We start from the raw sequence: 15,312 nt of genomic DNA, 5'->3' as shown, positions 1-15,312 counted from the left end.
GCCTGCACAACGCATTGTGCCACCCACTAAAGATGCACTTTAAAACTTGTCTCAGGCCTGCCACTGCAGACTGTAGCGCAGTTTTAAACTGCCAATTTGACCTAGCATAATAAAACTTTTGCCAGGCCTAAACCACCTTCTTTTTATACATATGTCACCCCTAAAGTAGGCCCTAAAGGCCCATAGGGCAGGGTGCATTGCATTTAAAAAGCAGGACATGTGAGTTTGTTTTACATGCCCTGGTAGTGAAAAACTCCTAAACTCGTTTTTCGCTACTCTCCCATTGGATAACATTGGGTTACCTTATTACACTAAATAAATGTTATCTTTTGATTGAGAGCAGGTAGAATGTCATGTTTAGATTCAAATGAATTGTAATTTAAAATGCCCCTTTTAGAAAGTTGACATTTTCTTTCCTATTTGTGCCTTCTGCCAGTGCCCTGGATCACATGACTGTGACTTGCTCTGCTATAGGGTTTTGTGTTCCTCCCAGTGACACAAAAGGGATTAAGTGTGGACAGGATGGGCCACTCTGCCAGGATGGCTGGGAGTGGAATTGTTCAGTTCCCCACTTAAACTTCAAAGAGGATTGCCTGCCTGACTCTAGTTTTACCCCAGACTTCTTGCAGTGTTGACAAGGGAAGACCTTTCCAGAACCAGATGTGGGGGGTAGTATTGGGAAGCTCCCCAATTCAAAAGCTTGCACCAGGTAGACCCTCTTCACTACACTCCTGGATGTGGCCTTGCTCCCCGGAGGTCGGCCCTGTTGCTAGAGGCCTACCTAGCTGCTAGAACCAAGGGCAACTAGAGTGACTCCAAGTGCAAGTTGGCTGGCTTCCTGTGTTAGCTATTTAGACATAACAAGCTTCAGAGACTTTGAAGACTGCACCTAGCCTCTGCCAGAGTGAGTTCTAAACCCCACCTGCCCCCTCTCCCCACCTTGTTTTCACTTTATTGCTGTTTCTGTGCTGCATAAATACTTTACAGATTGCCTCTATGTTAAGCCTGACTGTTTTTGTGCCAAACTAGCAGAGGGTTAAGCACAGGTTAATTTAGTGACGTTTTGTGGCTCACCCTGATAAGGATTGTGGTCCGGGCCGGACTGGCCATACAGGGCACCGGGCTTTTCCTCGGTAGGCCGCTAGGGTGGGGGCCGGTTTTGGGCCCCTGGGGGGCCGTTTTTGTTACCGGGGGTCAGCAATATCGGCCTCCGGTAATAAAATCGGCTGAAACCGGCCCTCGCAAACTGCTCATCTGCACTCCCCCCCTCTCCGCAGGGGGGGGGGGGGGGCGGCTGAGCAGTTTGCCAGGGCTGGTTTCTGTTCCTAGTCCGGCCCTGCTTGTGGTTGTTGTCTGAGTGGGGTTGCGCCCATCTCAACCATTAACCCAATTTCGTATGGCATGCATGTATGTAATTAAGTTTAAGGGGGTTTAATAGTGGCTACTGTACAAAACCTTAAACATACCATAATATATATTGTTATTTTATCAAGCAGGTTTTCTAACCTACAATCCACATTATATAAATGGAGGTTAATGGAAAATTGCCCCTTACTTACCATGAGTTACAATTGGTTGGCTTGAACATTACTCGCATTTAGTTGCTTCTCACCGGTCAGCGCGCCTCCTGCTTCTACTTTCTCTTCGTGTCTTCCTGTCTTCAATGGACCAAGTACAGTTTTCTGTCTGCGACCAGTATTCTTTCACTGACCGCCCAATTGCAGAGGAACATTTTTTTTTACTTCTAACTAGCACTCCAAAAGAGGGCATGTGTTTGCAGGCCCTCTCAACCCTTCTTCGCCCCTCCCACTCCCTCACGCATCCTTGTTGCTTGCTCCTATCCCTTCCCGCGTCTTTGTTGCTTGTTCGGATCCCTCCAACCACCTCCCGCGACTGAAAAAGGGCCCCAGCTTCAAGTTGGAAATGTATGTTTATCGGGCTCATAGTTCTGTGGTCACCATCTTTGTTGTACTGTATGCCCACAAATAATTTTTCACTAGGTTACTCACTGGAGAGGTAATCACTGAAGATTTGTTTCCTGCTGTATGTCGCTCGCAGATCAAGAAAGTAATTCTTACTGTCAACTTGTTTGCCTTTTCTCTTCCTGCTTTGCTGAATCCTTGCCAGTGACGACGGTGGCATCACTAATGCCGACATAGTCACCATCCTCGCCAGTGACGACAGTGGTATCACTAACGATGATGACGAAGACTACGTCGACGACTTCTTCGTCGAAGAAGTCCGCAATGCCCACCACCTCATTGTCAACGGTGATCCCATAGACTGGAACTTTTAAATCTCTAAAAAATAGTTCCACACAACGGCGGACACAGTGACCGCACTACCATGTGATGTTCCCTTGTTGTTTTTGGAAAAAGTAGTCAATCTGGTCGAGTGTGCACAAAAACCACTCCAGCACTCGCCGTCGTTGAGTGCCAACTGCTATGCAGATAAATGAGAAAGTCTGATATGTGGAGTGGTGCACCACTCGATGTTTAAGACAAGCGGTAGTTATTTAGTCCATGAGTCTTATGATTTTAAAGACTGGAGTAATTCTTTATTTTTTTTCAAAAATGTCAGCCAACGCGTTTCGTTCATGAGAATGAACTTCTTCAGGGCTGGCGGTGATCAGCTGCCAGGCTTGGGGAAATTAGGCAGCCCTGTCGGAGAAAATGCTGATCAATCCGGGCCCTAGAAGTTTGTGTACCTCGAACGCAGGTGTCTCCCGCCCTTTTCCGTTGTTAAGTGCTGAAAACAAGGGTAAGGTCAGCAGCTAAAAAACTCAAGCTGTTGCAGCATGAAATCTCTAGCGGCAAGGCAGTCTTCAGTCTCAAGCCCAGCTTGTGCCAAACAGACCCTTTCTTCGTCAGCCTCGATGAGCCTATCGACGGCCCAAAAACAGCCTATTTTTTTTTTCCATGGAGGGAATTCATGTGCTTCTGCGCCTGGATCAAACTTCTTCGTGCAAGGTTTTGTCACTGCATCCTGTGCATCTACTTGAAACAGAGGAGTCTGGGAATGAAAGTCTTTGTGGCCCAGCTAACAGTCCCACACAACTCAATGCTAAGTGTCAGGACATGGACGAAGAGGAATCGGATGGTCTGACTTCCACATATATGGAAGGTGAATACTCATTCAAAGATGGGCATTAGCCAGCACCTGAACATTATGATTACTTTCAGGAGCCTTATCCTTATAAACACCACTATCCTGATGAGCATGCTCCAAGGGACGACACTATCTTAGTCCTGTCTCGTTGGTGACAGACTTGCATTGTATGCTTGACAACTGCTACAAAAGATTTCTGGAGGTGAACCTTCTACTCTGGGGTGCGTGGAGGCACCTAGTGTGACATTGCTGCATAAAGTCCAGTGGTTTCTCAATCTCAGAAGGGAAGACCAGTGTTAGCCCCAAACACTATCCAGGATGACTACATTGATAGTGAAGGGGAACTTCCTCAAGACACAGATGCACGAGGGCAAGACTAGGACAACTACATCACTCCTTCTTTCCCATTTCTGTCACCACCATTGACTAGCTCACCTCTGGAGGATATAAAGGGGATTCCATGAACTACTGGAACGTGATTCTAAGCATTTTGATTTATCACTGCCAGTAAAGTAAATGGAGGTTTTCCCTTCCGATTTCAAGGATGCAGCAAGAAAGTCTGAGATCCATTCCCATTGTGGATGATATCTGGGAAGAGGGCTTAAAGATGATGAAGACCCCAGCTTCAGTAGCTGCGGTCATCTGCCGCAGGGTAAAAAAAACACAGGGTGCCTGAGAATTCACCTGCCTGCTTAATAGGACAACCTCGCCCTGATTGGCTAGTCATGCAAACTGCCCAAAGACTTGCAGTAACTTGTCTGTACTATGTTCAGCACCACCGGACAAGGAGGGCAGAAAACTGGATAATATTGGGAAGTGTTTTTCAGCTATGGCAGCCACGTCCATTAGGACATCTAATGCTCTGGCAATTTTAGGGCATTATAATAGGCAGATGTGGTCTGATTTACCGTCAATCCTTGAGTACTTGCCTGAAGACAACAGAAAAAGGATCCAGATTAAAAACAATGTTCAGCTGCCACTTCCCCAGTAGACCCCTTCGGTCTTCGCTTCAAATGTGACTGGTGGTACCCAGAACCAAAAATAGGAAATGGGGGGGACAGAGCATTCTCTGTGGCAGCTAGCAAACTTTGGAACTTCCTTCCTCTCGCCCTTAGGTCTATTCAACTTCTTTTACCATTTAGAAAGGCTCTTAAGACCTTGCTTTTCTCGGCCTTGCATCTATCTGGGCTACTTTCCTCTTCAACCTTCTTACGTATGGTTGGTCTCTAGCGCCTTGATGACTTAGGGTGATTATCGCACTTAACAAATTACAAATCAAATCAAAATACTTCTGGAAGGGGTGTAAACGTCTTCTTAGATTATCGTTGCGGCCATGGACATATCAACCACATCCTTTAGACAAATGGTGGGTGTGGCTATGCTGCGCTGACAGGGCTGGTTAAAGTTGCCATTTTTCTGCCCAGAGGTTCAAGCCCAAATTCTTGACATACCCTACGATGGGGGAATTTGTTCAACAAGCATGCCAATGATGTTCTGCAGTCTGTTAAAGGAAATACCGATACTGCATGTTCGCTGGGGATGTTGCAGCAAAGACTTTTCAGCCCTTTCGTAGAGGGAGAGGCCAGTTTTTATCAAGAGCATCTTACCAGACTTCTAGATATCAAGCATATCCCCAACAGGGATATATGCCGTAGTACTCTGCTCAACATCAAAAGAGAGCCTCTTCAAGTTTCACATACTCACGCCAGCCAACACACAGACTCCTGTCTGCTGGTGGAAAGGGCTAGGACGCACCAAGGCCTCAGTTACAACTTCAAGGCAATAGTCACCTCGAATTTTGCACATCATTTTGGGATCCCGCACCTCTCAAACTTTTATTAACATTGGCAAATAATTTCTTCAGAGAAGTGAGTGATAGACGTAATTCATCATAGTCACACCTTAGATTTTGCTCAAATGCCTCCAAATCTCCCTCCTCGCAGGAGTAATTATCAACATCTCGCAAGCAGGAAATTCACTCACTTATTTCCAAGGGGGGCTATCTAAGATGTTCCTTTTCAACATGACAACAAGGGATTTTATTCCAGCTTCTTCCTAATCAAGAAGTAGTATGGATAATGGCTGCAAGTAATGGATCTCAGGTTGCTGAACAAATGCATGGAGACAACCTTTCCAAATGCGGTCTCTGCAAGAGATCTTACCCCTGATAAAAGGGGATTACGTGACATCTCTAGACCTCTTGGACATCTATTTCCACATGGACATGCAAAACAACACAGGTTTCTCAGATTCAAAGTGGCAGGATGCCATTACCAATTCAAAGTCCTTCCCTTTGGATTACGCTTGGCTCCCAGGGTGTTTACAAGATTCCAGGTGCGGCTTTCCTAAGAAGAAATTGACAACTGGCTCATACATACTGCTCAGCAAGAGAATCCACCTTGGCTTGTTTACGGCTGTTCAACACTTTAGGTCTAAAATTAAACCGAGTCTGTCCTGATACCATCTCAATTGTCAGTGTTCCTGGGAGCAGTTCCATACAAAGGTTTCCAAAGCGTATCTGTAAAATCCATCCAAAATAAAAGATCCATATCAGGTTAAGATGAGAGGATGAGTTTAATACAGAGGAAGGAAGATCCCATCCATCAGGTACCATATGTCAGGTGCAACTGACCACAATACTCACCAGAGCATTCCATCACCATGGAGCTGCTTTGATGAACAACATTTCCAATACATGAACCTTAAAGAGATACAACAACCATGTACACCTTACATAAATAAATAAATAATCTTCACGCTACTACACATACTCCTCCTTTACATAAGAAATGGAAAGAAACATAAGAAACAGAAACGAAAACATTAAATTTTAACATAGTCTTTAAATTTTTCTGGAGCCTTTGTAAGTCTACTCTTTTCTCTCAAATAACCTGAAAGGCACTTTTTGCTAGAGTTTATACTTGTATTATCTAAATCACACTTTACAAAGAGGGGTTATTAACCACAATGACTCTGTTGAGATTCCAAATTCTAGAATCTTCAGTTTTAATTGCATTGTAAAAACCTTTTTAACCTTATGCACCATTTTAAACAAGTCAGAAGATTTCCGTCCTGGTGGCGCCCTAATCATAACAGAATCTCTAACATTAACAAAGGTTTTCTTTGCAGCTTTTCAAATTCAATTTACGAACCCTAATTTTATCAGCCTCTCTTTCTCTCCATGACTTCAGACTAGATTTATTTCCATTCTCCTTGACAACTCTTTTATTGACCCAGAAGGGCGTGATGAAAGTATTTGGGTGTCTGTTTTTAAGGAGAAGAAAAGGTGTACAACCAGTGGTAGAATGGGGAGTGACTCTATACATCTCCACGGTTTTACTAACACCCTCCTTCCAATCCACATTGTTTTGCTTGGAAAGAGAAATGGATTGTTTGAGAACTCTAACAAATCTTTCCACCATTCCGTTGCTTTCCGGGTGATATAAAGAACAACGCTTATGCTTAATAGAACATTATTCTAAAAAATCCTCCATCTCCTTAGATACAAATTGTACCCCATTATCGGTAAGGAGGTATCCAGGAAGACCTTCTCTAGAGAACACATCCATGAGAAAAGCGATGACATGTTTAGAATCGATGGACCTTGTAATCTTAACTTCAGGCCACCTTGAAAACATATCTATTAGGACAAATAAGAATACATCACCATCCTTGCATTTAACCGGACCTAAGATGCCCAATGCCAACTCCTCCCAAGGCCCTTTGGGTCTATCTCTAATGACCATTGGTTGTACTCTCGGTTTAAAACATTTTTCACTCAACGTGCATGGAATACACTCCCCCACTAATCTCTCTCTGTCAAGGTCCATCCCAGCCCACCAATAATTAAGTCTAATACTGTCTTTGGTCTTAGAGATGCCTTGATGACCTTGATGGGCTAAGGCAATCAACTCTCCCTGAAGGCATCTAGGGGGAATTAGTCTAGTACCGCGAAACAACAACCCGTCAGACATAGACAATTCACCCCTCACATTCCAGTACTTCTCAGATACACCTGCTCTTTTTCTAACCCATCCATCTCTGAGAAAAGAAGATAACTCTAAAAGTTCCTCATCAGTTTTAGACTATTCTCTCCATTTCTCTTCCTTTATGCCACCACACTCAATGTTACACACCCATTTGAGCTCTTCCTCCTCATCCTGCTCAGAGCAATCCTCATTGAGGGTCACGAGTCTGGATAACGCATCCGCTGTGTAATTACGTACCCCAGGTAGATATTCCACCTCAAAATCATATCCTTGTAGGTCAACAACCCATCTCGAAATTCTACTCGAGATTGCATCTGTACCTTTCTTATTAAAAACCTCAACAAGAGGTTTGTGATCTGTCCTAACCACAAATTTGTTACCCCACAGTAGATTCTTTATCTTCGTGGCCCAATGGACAGCCAACGCCTCTTTTTCTATCGCTGAATAACGGGTTTCAGCTCCTCTTAAACTCCGTGATAGAAAACGAATGACATCAGTTTTGCCTTTACTTTCTTGCTGCAATGCCGCACCCAGTCCTTTCATACTAGCATCAGTGACCAAAATTGACTTCCCAGCAGGATCAAAACTCCTCAATCTAGGTGTCTCTCTAAGATATCCTTTAATCTTGTTAAATTCTGTTTCACACTCCTTACTCCATATGAACTCTACCCTTTTGCAAAGAAGAGTACGCATGTTAATGCATTTTCCAGCAAACCCTTTAACAAATTTGCTGTAATACTCAGCCATTCCCAAAAATGTCATCAGTTCTTCTTTATTTTTAGGTGACGCTAGATTTTCTATAGATTTAACCAAGTCACTCTTTGGTTCAATACCTTTGCCCGAAATTGTGTGTCCTAAGTAGTCAATAGAGGATTTCTTAAACTTGCACTTATCAATCCTCACCGTGAGATTGTGTAAACAAAATTTTCCCAAAACTTCCTTCACCCTTAAATCATGCTCACATTCACCTCTACCATAAATCAACACGTCATCTTGGTAGATTTTAACACCTTTTTGACCTTTCAAGACTCGTTCAAGTGCCCTTTGAAAGACCGAGGCTGCAGAAATGAGACCAAATGGCAAACGTTTGAATCTAAAAGTTCCAAAAGGAGTAATGAAAGAGGTGTAATCTTTAAATTCCTCATCCAATTTGATCTGGTGGTAGGCCGATTTGAGATCCACTGTTGAAAAAACGTTTGCTCCCTTAAGAAGCATAAGCATGTCTGAAATTTTTGGGAGAGGATATCTGTCAACCACCACCTGTTTATTAAGCTCTCTGAGATCAATGCAAAGACGGAGACTTCCGTCAGATTTTCGTGCGGCCACTACTGGAGCCAACCACTGTGTCCCCTCTACTTCCTCAATTATACCTTCCAGTCTGAGCTTCTCCAATTGAGCCCTCATTTCTTCTCTGACCAACAAAGGAACCCCCGTACCTTACTAGCAAACGAAACAGCCAAGTTCTTCTTTAAAGACCTTCGGAAACAACTTTTTCAACTTCACAGTGTATTCGTCACCAGAGGATTGTACACTATTTATGTTAAAGTCTTCTTTCAAAATTATAGGTGGGTCGCTATTGGGGTCCAGCATTACACCTAGATCTTTTTGGTGCAACCAGCTTAATAAACTGTCTCCTTTATAAGAAACATAGACTTTTCCAGAGATGTATCTACCTTTATATTCAATAAGACCATTGAAATAACCCAATAACTTTATCGGCTCAGCCCCATAAGAATACGGATTTATATCCGCCTTAAGTAGATGTACTTTGTTCATAAGATGTTGCTCATAACATTTTTTTGAAACGATTGTAATCTTCGCTCCAGAGTCAAAAAGCACACTTGTACTACAATGTTCTACCATTACTTCATCTATAGGGCCTTTCTTCTTGTCACTGGATTCTTGTCCGCAATCAGAGTCTGACGCACTATCACTTACAACACTCTTGTAAATCATGTTTACCTTAGAACTTGTCTTCTTAAACCTACAAAAGGTGGAGTAGTGTCCAACTTTTTTACACCTATTACATTTTGCTTTGAGCGCAGGACACTTCCTATCATTTGCTAGGTGGGTGGGGCTCCCACACCTATAGCAGTTTAAATTTGACTCAAAGTCTTTAGGGGCAAACATAGGTTTCCATTCCTTCTTGAAAGTTTTATGCTTCTTATCAATCTTACCTCTACTCTCATTAACCTCCTTTCCACGTGCCTCAACTACTTGGACTTTATCAATTTTATTCTCATATTTAGTTATCACTTCCACACACTTGAGAGAATGTTCAATCTGTTTAGCAATAACCAAAACTTCTTCAAGAGTGGGGTCATCTTTCTGCCATATGTCATCTCTTACTTTTTGCACATTACATCCTAGCATGAATTGATCCCTTATTCTCTCTTCTAAAAGACCACCAAATTTACATGAAGACCCTAATTTTCTCAAAGCCGTGACATAGTTTTCTACAGATTCCCCTTCATTTTGAGAGCGTCTCCCAAAATGATAGCGCTCCAGTATAGTGCTTACTTTAGGTAAGTAATGCAGATCTAGTTTTAGTATGCAGATTTCATATTCATTTAAGCCGCCATCATCTATTTCAGGTAAATGGTCAAAAACCTCTTGACCCTCTGAGCCCAAGCAGTGTAGGAGTAACGCAGTCCTTCTTTCTGCGCTTAAATTGGTTCCGCACACTTTAGCATACCTCTCAAATACCTTCTTCCATTTTTGCCACCGGATGGGTGTGTCACCAGGGTTAGACAGAAAGAAAGGTGGAGTATCAACGTTCTACATTTTATACAAATAATAAAATAATTAGAGTTCCAATGAAAATGACAGCAATGAACTTTCACATATCACAGATACCACAAACACATCAGAGCTGTAAAATGATCAATGTTTGTATGCCTATACTTCCTTACAGGACTAAACTTGTGAAAAGCTCTAGAATAAAAGAGCCAACACTCTTACGATGAAACAGTGAAGCAGTGATTAGCTATGTACCCACACACACACAGCAAAGCAATAAGATAATAGACAGAAATAATTTTTTTTAAAAATTGAGAAAAAACAATAACAACTTGTTATTGAGAACCCTCTTGACTTAGATTCGTGAATAAAGCAGGTAAATAGGCAAAACTGCTGAGAATAATAACCATAAGATGGCGCTGTTGAGTTGAACATCCACGTTTCCTTAAAAGAAAAACGAAAGTACCTTTGAAGAAATTAAGATAATTGTTAATGGAACCGTAGCACTTCTATTCCATAAATCCACTGAATTCACCGCTGGACTGAAAATCCGGTGATGGAAGAGATAACAGACTTCCGTGTGTCCTCACAGCTTTGTGCACATCGGGAGAATGAAGACTTCCGTGTTGTGTGCGCACACCGTGACGACGTCACAGAGAGTACCGGAGCCTCTTTGGATGAAAGCGTGCACTGTGGCAGTGAAGATCGAACACGCAACGAAGGTTGCCAACATGAAGATTCTCACACAGCGAAGATTCTTTTAACGAAGAGCAGCGATGTGACGTACACGCGGTGAGTGTCTTTGAAGCTTGTTATTCTTTGAAATGCTAAACAGCAACGTTAGCTCAACGGCAAATAACAATCCTGTAACGCTTCTGAATCCCAATTCAACAAGGAAAAAAAAATATGAAGTTGGGATGGCCAGCGCGAAACAAATGCAGAACAGTAGAGGTCCAAGTCCAAGAATAAAAGCAAAATATAGTACTGTTACTCAATTATAATTAATATTATTGTTATTATTTATTATTTTTTTAGCAATCTTCCCAGTGAACTTTCTCTATACTTGAAAAATATGAATCCATACTTTGTGAACACAGAACCATTTCTCTCAAATTAATTCCAAGAGAAAAAAAAATGTTCCCAACAAAGTCTCAGGATATTATTAAGCCCACATCGATGTTCTCCCAGCCCTCTATATATGAAAAACACTCCCAAGTTTGAGAGGGCGAGAAATGTGGCGAAGCTTAATATGTATTATAATAAGGAAGAATACCTCCAGGAAAACATAAGGTCCAGAGTAGACTCACTTTCAGATGTTGGGATCTCCTTTAAAATAAATTAAAAGTTCCTCCTGCAAATCAAAGATGTCCTCACAGTTTTGCACACGTGAAGATGTATCCCACGGTTCGAGGCATGTGGGCTGCTGAATTCATATCTGTGCATAGATCGCCGCCTAGTGTTGGGTCCGGATGTTTGCACGTTGTTGTCCTGGAAGAGTCTTCGAAGTATCCTGGGATAGGTGACTCCTCCCCTGGACTACAGTGCGCATGGGCATCCTCTCCATCCTCAGATTGTTTTTTTCCGCCATTGGGTTCGGATGTGCTTATCTTGACTCAAGTTAGGAAAAACTTTTTCTAGGCCAAAAGGCCTTTAGTTCGCGTCGGTACTGTTCCCAATCGGTATCGATAGTATCTTGTTAGTTTACTAACTTCCGGAACCAACTTTTTCGCCTCTTACACGACCATCGACCCGTTGCATCGACGATGGAGTCGAGGACACCATTCAAGCGGTGTCCTGTATGTAATGCGAAATATCCCCACATTGACGTCCATCCGGTGTGCAACAAATGCCTTTCACCGGACCACGACGAATCTACATGTATGGCCTGTGCCCGATTCCGATCCAAGAAGACTCTCCGGAATCGACGAGCGGCGAGGCTCGAGGCGCAGCAAGCGGCACCGGCCCCGGCCGACATCTTCAGCGCCGAAAACGAAGATATCGAAGACGTGGAGAACCTACCCTCCAGGCCCGCTTCCGAACACGACTCCGGATCGGAAGACGTCGACGAAACACTCTTTCGCAGAGATGAAGACGACACCGAGGTAGGAGACTACAATGAGGTCTTAGGGGCCGAAGAGAGTAGCTCCGGTGACGAGCAAGGCCTACCCGTGACTGAGGATATCCCAGTACGCCAATCTATGGCTCCGGTCGAGGGATCGCCTTCGGGCCTTACCCAAGACCTATCCCGCAGTTCTTCGGCCCCGCCCTCTGGCCCGGCCTCGGACATTCAGCGGCAGCCATTAATGCCCAAAACGGCTGGTTTCCCTTCTTCGAAACCGAAACCGAAAGCTGTATTGGTTCAACTGAAACCAAAACCGAAAGTGACGCTGGTCGGATCGAGGCCCACCACACCTTCGACGCCAGCAAAGGCCGTCGGCACCGAGCGCACCAAAAGAGACTTCGGTGCCGAGCTTGCAGCAGCCGACGTCGGCGTCGATATAAGGAAAAAGACCTGCGGTGCCAACAAACCTACTCGGCTTCCGGCACCGACGCCATCGGCTCCGACCCCAAAGGTCAAACTGCCTGCTGCGTCTCTCACCGCTTCGACAGCACCACCAAAGGCACCCTCATCGAAGACGTCGACGGCCATTACCGCCCCTCGACTCGATGCCTCATCGGCGCCGAAGAAGTCCACGCCCGCCTCTACGGAACCAGTCGGCGCCAAGGACTCGATGGCGCTCCAGGTGCGGCCCGTTGCAGCGCAACGCCCCAAACACAAAACAGGCATCCAGGACACATCGGGCTCCGAGCAGCCCATAAAAGCACCGACAGCCTCTTCGGCACCGGCCAACATTACTTTTGGCCTGCCGCCGTCCACGGCCCCGAAACTGTTCCAGATCAGGACACAGGTCACACACACCACGATCACGCCTGCTGAGCGCTCTCCTGCGGAGACGTCTCCATCACATCTCATCGACGCCGACACCGGCAAAATGATGCTCCACAAGAGGAAAATAACTTCTGAGCCAGCTTTGGAATCCTTCCGGATCCCACTTAAGAGAAAGCTGCCAGTGGCTTTGGAACCAGTTCTTTACGAACCTCTCCATTCCCCCTACCAGGATCCACAGTCCTTCTCTCCAACGCACTCCGACACAGATGTCTTGGAGGACTACATGGGTGACCACGTCCCCTACCCCTAAGAGATGGACCCTGAAGGACAACAGGACCCTGATCAAGCTTGGGATGACCCTGTAGACTCAGGTGCACCTATGGATGCACAGGACCCGCAACTCTATGGAGCAAAAACATCTCCCACAGAGGACACTGCCGCGTTCAATGCCCTAATCGAACGTGCTGCGGCCAATCATGGGGTGCAACTCCACTCTGACACCGTGGAGGACGACTTTCTCATGGATACTTTCGCATCCTCAGAAAGGAACATAAAAACTCTACCCATGTTGAAGGGTGTCCTTAAACCAGCAAAGGACATCTTCAAGGAGCCCACCAGGGCAAGAGTGATAAACCCCAGGATCGACAAAAAATACAGATCGGCGCCTGGGGACCCTACCTACATTAGAGGCCAGTTACCTCTGGATTCCTTTGTAGTTGCGAATGCTCGCAAGAGGGCACACTCGCAAACAGGTGATGCTCCTCCCCCGGACAAAGAGTCCAAGGTGCTAGAGACCTCCGGCAAACGGGTTGCCGCACAGGCAGCTAACATATGGCGCATTGCCAATACTCAGGCGCTCCTCGCTCGCTACGATCGAGCACACTACGATACACTAGAACAACTACTCCAACATCTCCCTGACCAATTCAAAGAAGGTGCAGAGATCCTCATCAGGGAGGGACAGCTCCTCACAAACGCATCCATCAAGTGTGCGCTGGATGCCGCAGACACAGCTGCCAGGGCCATAAACACTAGTGTCATGTTGCGACGACATGCCTGGTTGCGAATCTCCGGATTCAAACCTGAGGTGCAAAATAACATACTCAACCAGCCTGTCAACCCCGACTATTTATTCGGGCCGGAGGTTGACACCACCCTGGAAAAAATAAAAAAGGACACGGACACTGCAAAGTCCATGGGGGCTCTCCAAACTCAGTCCTTTCGGAGCGGCTCCTTTCGTCGCTCCGGAAACAGAGGAGCAGGTAGAGGACAGGGGTCACAGCAAACCTACAACAAGGGCAACACACAAACCACCTACGATAAAAACACCCGGGGTGGATATCGTGGCTCCAGCACAAAGGGCAGAGGACGCGGCTACGGCAACACCAGGTCCTCCCCCAAGAACAAGCAGTGACGCCCTCTCCCTTCCTCCCGACCACATAACACCTGTCGGGGGAAGGCTACAAAGGTTCCTGTCCACGTGGAACTCCATCACCACGGACAGGTGGGTCAAAGATATTGTCAAACACGGTTACTGCCTAGAATTAACCTCAACCCCACCTACAATACCTCCAAAAAACCGTCCTATGTCCTCAGAGCACTTAACGCTCTTACAGCAGGAGGTGCAAAGTATGCTTCTAAAAGGCGCAATAGAGGTCGTACCCGTCCACGAGCAAGGTACGGGGGTGTACTCCCTGTACTTTTTAATACCAAAAAAGGACGGGTCGCTCAGACCTATATTAGACCTGAGACCCCTGAACCGGTACATTCTTTCCGAGCATTTTCACATGCTCACTTTACAGCAAGTCCTCCCGCTTCTCAAGCAGGGAGACTTCCTGGCCACACTGGACCTCAAAGATGCGTATTTCCACATACCCATCCACCCCTCACACAAAAAATACCTCAGGTTCACTGTTCAGGGACAGCACTACCAATTCAAAGTCCTTCCCTTCGGCGTGACAACAGCACCCAGGGTTTTCACAAAGTGCCTAGCTACTGTGGCGGCACATCTACGGAGGCAGCACATACACGTCTACCCCTACCTGGACGACTGGCTTTTTCAAGCAAAGTCAGCCCAGCAATGTGCCAGCCACATGTCCCGCACCATTCACCTCCTTCACAGTCTGGGATTCTCACTAAATTACCCAAAATCCCATCTCCAGCCCGCACACGTACAACAGTACCTAGGTGCGACTATAGACACTCTGGCGGCCACAGCTCAGCCAAATTTAGTGAGGATCAACAGCATGCAAATGCTGATTTCCAAGTTCAAACCCCAACACTCCCTTCCTGCGCGAGTGTTCATGCAGTTGATAGGCATGATGGCCTCCTGCATTTTCATAGTCCCGCACGCGAGATTACATATGCGCCCGCTTCAGGAGTGCTTAGCACGTCAGTGGAACCAGGCTCAAGGACAGTTGAAAGACCTAGTGTTGGTGAGCGGTCGGGCATACAACTCTCTGCATTGGTGGAATCCACAAAACCTTTGCAAGGGCCGACCGTTCCAAGAGCCTGTTCCACAAATAATACTGACAGCGGACGCGTCTCTCCAGGGATGGGGAGCTCATGTACTCCACTACACAGTGC

At 45.5% G+C, this 15,312-nt stretch overlaps 1 protein-coding gene across 4 annotated transcripts in view; it reads left to right on the top strand.

Annotated features, from left to right (window-relative positions):
• Positions 1–15,312, top strand: part of SLC30A9 (solute carrier family 30 member 9) — an 800,207-nt gene that overhangs the window by 486,273 nt on the left and 298,622 nt on the right. For 2 of the 4 annotated variants that reach the window (XR_014978192.1, XR_014978191.1), the window contains exon 16: positions 10,429–10,628. The exons of the other annotated variants lie outside the window; for them this stretch is intronic. The gene's annotated coding sequence lies outside the window, so the exon portion shown is untranslated. The remainder of the gene's footprint in view (positions 1–10,428; positions 10,629–15,312) is intronic. 4 annotated transcript variants of the gene reach the window in all.

This window comes from Triturus cristatus, chromosome 2_2, assembly GCF_964204655.1.
Source record: "Triturus cristatus chromosome 2_2, aTriCri1.1, whole genome shotgun sequence".
NCBI classification, from domain to species: domain Eukaryota; kingdom Metazoa; phylum Chordata; class Amphibia; order Caudata; family Salamandridae; genus Triturus; species Triturus cristatus.
This window is presented reverse-complemented; position numbering and strand designations above follow the sequence as displayed.